The following is a 7,501-nucleotide window of genomic DNA, read 5'->3' as shown; positions in this document are numbered from 1 at the left end:
TTTAACAGTGACTTTCCAACGATATCTCATAGAGTTTTGAGATTTGGGGAAGAGCCTAAAGAAGAAGCGGGGCACACAGAGCTCTAGATTTTCCATCCTGACTTTTGTTTTATGTTGCTTTTGAAGAGAACTCCACAACCAAAAATAGTTTTGAAAGCCATTACAAACCATTGATTATTATCATGCTATGACTAAAAATGAAATCAGTAGCAAGCAAAGAACAGGACTATATACCGTGATCTTAAAGAAATGAAAGCAGTTTATGAGAAGTGAAGCCGTGGGTATGAGATAAGTTAAGCAAATCCTGTCTCTCCTTTCTTTTGCATTGATATGAGTTTCCCAGGAAGCTAAGCTTAGAGGGGTAGCTGGAGTCCAAACATAGAATAGATTCACCCGCCCACTTCCACTACCCTTTCTCCACTTATGTTTGGCCAGCTTTCTTGAATCAAGTTCATCACATACATTCCGTGGGTGCCTACTGTAGGCCCAAGAGGTGGACTGTGGAATATCTTTGGAATTTGCATCTGGAAAAATTGGACCTCTGGGAGAGTCCAATGGTTTTTCTTAATGAGCTAGTTAGTTTATTTATAGATCAAAGTGCTAAAGGTATCCAAATGGAAGAATTAGGTATTGCTATTAGGAACATGCCAAATTTTCTTTCCTTTTTAAAAATTTTTAAATATTTTTTAAAATATATTTTTATTGATTTAAGAGAGGAAGAGAGAGATAGAGATATCAATAATGAGAGAGAATCATTAATTGGCTGCCTTCTGCATGATCTGGCATTGAGCCAGCAACCCGGGCATGTGCTCTGACTGGGAATTGAACCATGACCTTCTGGTTCATAGGTCAACACTCAATCACTGAGCCACTGAGGCCAGGCTCTTTCCTTTTTATTTAAATTTTATTTTTCAATTACAATTGGCATTCAATTTATTTTATATTAGTTTCAGGTGTGCAGCATAGTGGTTAGATAATTATATATATAATTTATAAAGTGATTCCCCCAATAATTCAAGTACCTGGCACCATACATAGTTATTATAATATTATTGACTATATTCCCTATGCTGTACTTTACATCCCTGTGACTTATTTGGTAACTACCAATTTGTACTTTTTAATTTCTTCACCTTTTTAACACAGCCCCACCCCCCTCCCAACTGTCAACCTCAGTTATTGTCTGCATCTATGAGTCTGTTTCTGTTTGTTTATTTTGTTCTTTAGAAGCCATATATAAGTGAAATTATATGGTATTTGTCTTTCTCCATCTGATATATTTCACTTAGCATAATACCCTCTAGGTCCACCCATGCTGTCATAAATGGTAAGATTTCATACTTTTTTGTAATTAGTATTTCATTGTATATTTGTACCACCACTTCTTTATCCATGGGAGAGGCACTTTTTGTTCTGAAGGTGGAATTTTGTGTCCCTTTGAGCCTTTAATTTGTCAGGCTCCAATTTAACTCTCACATGAAGATAACTGTAATGTCTGGGCCCAGAGATACAAAATATGAGAAGGAGTTGTGAATGTGTTGGTCAAAGTAAATGAGCAGATGCTTTCAATCACAGGCTCAACTGAAATAAGTGGCCTAATTTTGAAAAACTCCTAGTGAAGTTGAATTTACCTACAGAGTCGTGTTCAGAAACTACCTTTGGCTTACGGGTCACTTATGCTCCCGCCCTTCTTCCCCTTTTTTCATATTTGAATCAACTGCTTCTGTATAATCAGTTATTGCACTTAAAATAAAAAACAAGAAGAGACTTTCTTCATTCTGAAATTTAATTCTGCACCTTAGAAAAGGATTTATGCTTCTGAGTCACAGAAAAGCCAACACCCTGTAACATTTAAAGGCAACACCATACAAAGAAAAAGGAATAAAACCCAGTGAATTAATTTCCCTTTCCGCACAGATCTGAGAGGTGAGATAGCTCTCATTTCTGCCAAGAGGCTTCCGGCTCTGCCAAGTTGAGTCAGCACACTGTAAATTGTCGGAGCGGCTTTTTGGACCACATATGGCAGCCGAAAGAAACTGAACTGGGTCAAGGTAAATTTTGCCAGGTGCCTTCGGATTTTAGAACATAAAGAAAAATTCTCAGCACTTTAACTCCATTCTGTGGCTCTTATAATCGTCTATGGTATGGGGGTGGGGGGAGGAGAATAGCTGGGTGACCAGATATCTGAGATGGAATTCACCCATTCTTGCCTTTTTTGAGCTCTGATGCTAATGTGATTCATGGGTGTGGCCGCCAAGGAAAGGCACTGCTCAGATCTCCCTTTGAGAGAATCCATAGTGAGCAGTGCACTTATCTGCCCGTCTGTAGCTTCTGAAGCTTTGGGATCCATGGCAACATTCACACCAAGGCTATGCTCTTCTCAGCAGCTTCTAGCCAATGACCAACCATGGGGTGGGGGACTGACTAGAGCAGGCATTCCTGCCCAGTGGAGGAATTTCTAGTCTAGTAGGACTTGGTGCTTTGGGGATCCCCATCAGTCTAGCCAAGATGTTTTTAGGGTTGCCCTGTGGTCTGAAGCTCTACCTACCTAATTCTTCTTCCTTCCTGCTCTCCCTTCACGGAGTTAGACTTGCATCCTGATTGAGGGTCTCCTCTCTGCTTCCTGCTCCTTCTCTCTTTTCTTTTTCTTATCTCCCAACAAATGTCTTGCATTTCTAATTCCATTTTGGTGTCTGCTTCCTAAAGGACCTAAACAGAGGCAATACGGAGGAAGCAGAGCTTTTTTTCCTTTACCACGTTTCTGACTGCGCCTCCACACACTGCCTTGGCCCTCCAACCAGCCTGTGCTTCCCCCTTAAGCAGCAGCTGTGGCCTTCAGCAGTGTTTGCTCTTGAGTGCCATGTGGTCTTTTGCCATTTACTTCCCCAATGGAAACACCAGGCCGAAGCAGATTGGAAACAGTGAAGGAGCTTTAGCGAATTGAAAGTAAATATGAAAAGCCAAGGAGGGGCTGAGAAGTTCATGCAAAGCTGACCCCAGCTGGAGATTGTGACCAAGTTACCTACCTAGGGGTAAGGAGAAAGATTAAAATATTCTGAAAATTGCTTCCAACAATGTATTCTAAGGGCAGGAAATTTATTTTAAAAAATTAAAACACTCCTAAGTCCTATTTATTTACAACCACTAAGTGTACAGAATCTGTTCACTTTGGCTTGAAACATACAAGGTGAGTTACCCCAGTCAAATCCTGTCTATCCCAAAGAGACCATGGAGATTTCATTCTCAGGTAGCCATAAAACTGAATCCATTTATCTATCTATCTATCTATCTATCTCTGTCCTGCCACCTTTCCAAAGCCTACAAGGACACCCTAAGTACAAGAATTTGTTGGATTAGGGGGGTCATACTATCAGCCCTAAAAAATATTTTGAAGTTTTCTCATCACCTTTGACCTTACCATACTGCCTATCCTCCGTCACCAATAAGGCAGGAATTCCATATTAAGTGATCTGGACTGAGGATTGTGACAAATGTACACACCCCACCTTCCCTGCTTCCTTCCATCTGTGCATGGCCTGAAACAGCTGACAGGGACAGCCTTTCATCTTTCATCTAATCAACTGACTTTTCCCGTGGGAAACAGCCAATGAAGGCCAAACCTACGTACCAACTCTTCCTACGCCCAGGCAACTCACCACATCTGACATTTCACAAAAAATCAGTAAAAGTGCCTGCTCTGAGTCACGGAGGACAACCAGCATGCCTGAAAGAAGCGAACTTCACGAGCAGGAGCACATTAGCGCTTGCTTTGAAAACTCTATGGGTCCCTATAGACCTGAATGGTATTGGAGCCTGAATCTTCTCCATTTCCAGGATACATTCTATTTGCTGTTCAATTTCCCATAAATCTAACTCTGTTCTCTCCATTTTTTTTTTACTGTAACAAACTAGCATCACAAATACTTCTAATATTTGGAATGTTCCTTAACATTCTCTTTTCAATGATTGCCAGGAATTTAAAGGAGTGGTTAACTGTAATTTGCTCTGTACCAGTGGCTTTCACTGTGGGTGGCTATGACCTACATATTACATCCCAGCCTGGTATACACACACACACACATGCACACGCACTCACATACACACTCACTCACACACACACACACACACACAATGATAGTGGAAGGGACATGACAAGTAAATGTAATGTAGGACCCAGGATGACATATCTTAGAACAGAAAAAGGGTATCAGGTTGCCACTAAGAAAAGTGAAATAAAGTATGAACTTGAGATAATAATAATATATCAATATTGGTGTATGAGGGTGAGAAATGTACCACAGTAATGTGAGAGGCTGACAATGAGGAGGGAGGGGGAGGGGCACACAGGAACTCTGCACCACCATTGTAATTTTTCTGTATATTGGGAAGTATTCCACAATGAAAAACTCATTAAGGTAACAATAACTGCAAAAAGGCGTGGCTGCCTTGCCAAGAGACTCAAGTGACATCAGGCTCTTTCTTGCTAAGTCCCATTTCCCCCCCATTGTAAAATGCTGCTGATGACTCAGAGTCCCTTTCCAAAAGCACAGATGGAGTAAAAAGCCACGAGACAATGAAGAGAAAAGCATTTGTGATGTGCCTCAGAAGGGCAGCTATGAAAAGTGTGGTTACTAAGGTAAGCCTGGCATCTTCCTGTTCTGTAACAGGGGTCCAGAGGGAGGCAATAAAGCTCTGTGAAATTTAGTCTGAATCCTGAAATGTGTCCAAATCACCAACTGCCAGCTAACCTGCCCAAAATCTGACCGGAAATTCAAACCAGCATGTTTTCCTGTTTTAAAGAGAGGTGCTGTTTTGCTGCTTTTTTATTTCTTCTTCTTAAAACAACCATGAGTTGGTATTGAAACATCTGAATCATACGGAAGGGATAAAATGGAATAAAATGACACAAAACCAAACAAATCCCTGGAGCTGAAGAAATTCCTGGCTGTGATCAGAGTCCAGGCCTTTGCAGTATGGGTCTAAATGAAGCAAACCTCGAAGCCAAAAGGTCTGGGTGTGAAGCTTCGTAAAATGCAAGTGTGGAAATGCAAGTGTCCACGAATGGAAGGTGATTCGTTTTCCAAAACTCCATGGAGGACAGTGTTTCAGAGCTGCTGAAGCTCGCACTTTGCTGACTCAGAACTCAAAAGCAGGAAGAATATGAATGTTTTGAAAACTGTCTCTTCTGTCTGACAGGTCTCTGATCCCCCCTTCTTTGCATTTGTGAAAAGATCCTTTTTTGGCTCCTGGATCTGAATGGAGAAAGATTCTGATCCTTATGTGACCAGAGTCCAGGGAGCAGCCTGTCCAGATTCAGTACCTCTCAAATCTTTTTTCCAGAAGGGAAATTCTCATATGGAAAAAATCTTACTTGGAACCCCAATACATAAACAATTAAAATCAGAGCTGCTCTGGGTGAGGAGGATACAGTCACCTCACTGAATGATTCTATTAATGGATATACTTATTTTGAGTGTATAAAAATGTCATTATTTACAGAAACATGATTTAAAAGTACCTCAACATTCAGCATTTTTTCATGAAAAATTATATTAATATAATAATTTTACTTTATATTTGTATAACTGGTGAACGTTCTTGTCCCCAGAAATCCCAGGGACTAAAGTGTTTCAAAACAGATTTAAAGACAAGAGAAAGAAAAGACCTAAAATGAATATGAGATTTGGCAGAAATCGGCCAGATGCTCATCCATTCCATTTCTTCCTCCTGGGAACAGAGGAATACCACATATTCCAGCTGCCTTTGCAAATAAATTAGGAGCATGTGACTGAGTTCTGGCCAATAGATTATGGGTGAAAAACATATGCATTTCTTTCATCCCAGGGGAAGCTGTAGCCAAACCTTTAATCACCTACCACAATGAATAGGACATAAATTAGTATACGTGAGAATTGCTCCAGAGCTCTACCATAAGATGCTGGTGGTTGATGGCATGGACAAGTTCACAAATTTGGACACCACTTCCAGAATGAAGGAATCAATTTGACTCATAATCATGAGTTCGCCACCTGTGAGTTCTACATGGCTTACACAGACTATCGAGATATCCTGGAAATCATGGAGATGATCTCAGGGATGGTGAAGAACATTACGGGCAGTTACAAGGTTACCTACCATCCTCTTCAAAATAGAACTAACCTCTTCAAAATAGAAGAAAATTCTTCCTGATACATAGGTGACAAAAGCTGTTAAATGCTTACACCTTGGACTACAGCCAGGCTCCTTGATGAACTTGTTGGGGACTTCCTGTAAATGACATGCATCAATCCTACATTCAACTGTGACCACTTGCAGAGAATGAGCCCTTGGGCTCTAGAGGGTCTGACTGAGGCTTTGAGCTGTTTGTCATGAAGAAGGAAATATGTAATGTCTACACCCAGCTGAGTGACTGACTCCATGAGGCAGTGGCAGCTTTTTGAAGAGCAGGCCAAGGCCAAGACGGCTGGAGATGATGAGGTCATGTTCATAGATGAAGACTTCTGCACTGCCATGAACTATGGACTGCCCGGCCCCCCCTTCCGTGCCCCCCAGCTGGCTGGGGCATGGGCATCCACCAAGCCATTATGTTTCTCACAGACACCGATAACATCAAAGAAGTACTTCTGTTTCCTGTCATAAAACCCAAAGACAAGAAGGAAAATGTAGCAACCACCGATACACTGGAAAGCACAACAGCTGGCACTTCTGTCTAGAAAATAATAATTACAAGCCACATAGCTCAGGCATCTTAGCATTTCTGCAAAAGATCAAGGGCTACAAGGGAATTCTTGTATGTTGCTATCCATTTGACTATCACAGTTCAGTCACCAGAAGAGAGAAAAGGAATTAAGAATTCCTTTTTTAAATTCCTTGTTACTAAATAATCTGTTTTTCTCTAAAAAATAAAAGCAACATTTCACCACTGTGTCTGTTTCAGTGGAAGTTACATCACAATTAAATGGCGATGCTTTGTACCACATCATGATTTATGCAGAACTTATTCCAGTGAAGGAACTCCGGCATTGACCTTTGGCTGTACCTCCATTGATGGCAGACAAGTTGACCATATTGTGACCACTTTCTTACATGCCCCAGATATATGAAGAGCATGAGTGGCAAATTTCTTTCATTAAAGCTGTAATCAGATTTTAAAAACAGACTTTAGTACAAATAAGAATATCCCATAATTATTAACATGATGCCAAGACCAACAAGACTTTTCTTTGTAGCAATCACTGTTATGATTTTATACATGGAATATTAATATATCATTTTTCCTTTCTGGTGAGCAAATGAATGAAAGCCGTCTTGTAGGTGATTCTGCTTTCACTTGAAGAGTGGCTTCCAATAAAACCTCAGCCTCACAAAAATAAGAAGGGCAACAAAGAATGGGTGCAAGCTTGATTCACCTACTTGGTATGGGTTATTTTTACACTATGAAAGAAATCATAACTATATACTCCCAAATATAGATATACTTCCTTTCCTCCTCTAATGCCAA

The 7,501-nt window shown here is 40.5% G+C and overlaps 1 pseudogene; it reads left to right on the top strand.

Annotated features, from left to right (window-relative positions):
* The first annotated feature begins 4,973 nt into the window (after positions 1-4,973).
* LOC139019621 (lysine--tRNA ligase-like) lies at positions 4,974-6,713 on the top strand (annotated as a pseudogene).
* The last annotated feature ends 788 nt before the right edge of the window (positions 6,714-7,501 follow it).

This window comes from Myotis yumanensis, unplaced genomic scaffold (assembly GCF_028538775.1).
Source record: "Myotis yumanensis isolate MYYU_CA2020_CCGP unplaced genomic scaffold, mMyoYum1.0.hap1 SCAF_11, whole genome shotgun sequence".
NCBI lineage: Eukaryota > Metazoa > Chordata > Mammalia > Chiroptera > Vespertilionidae > Myotis > Myotis yumanensis.
This window is presented reverse-complemented; position numbering and strand designations above follow the sequence as displayed.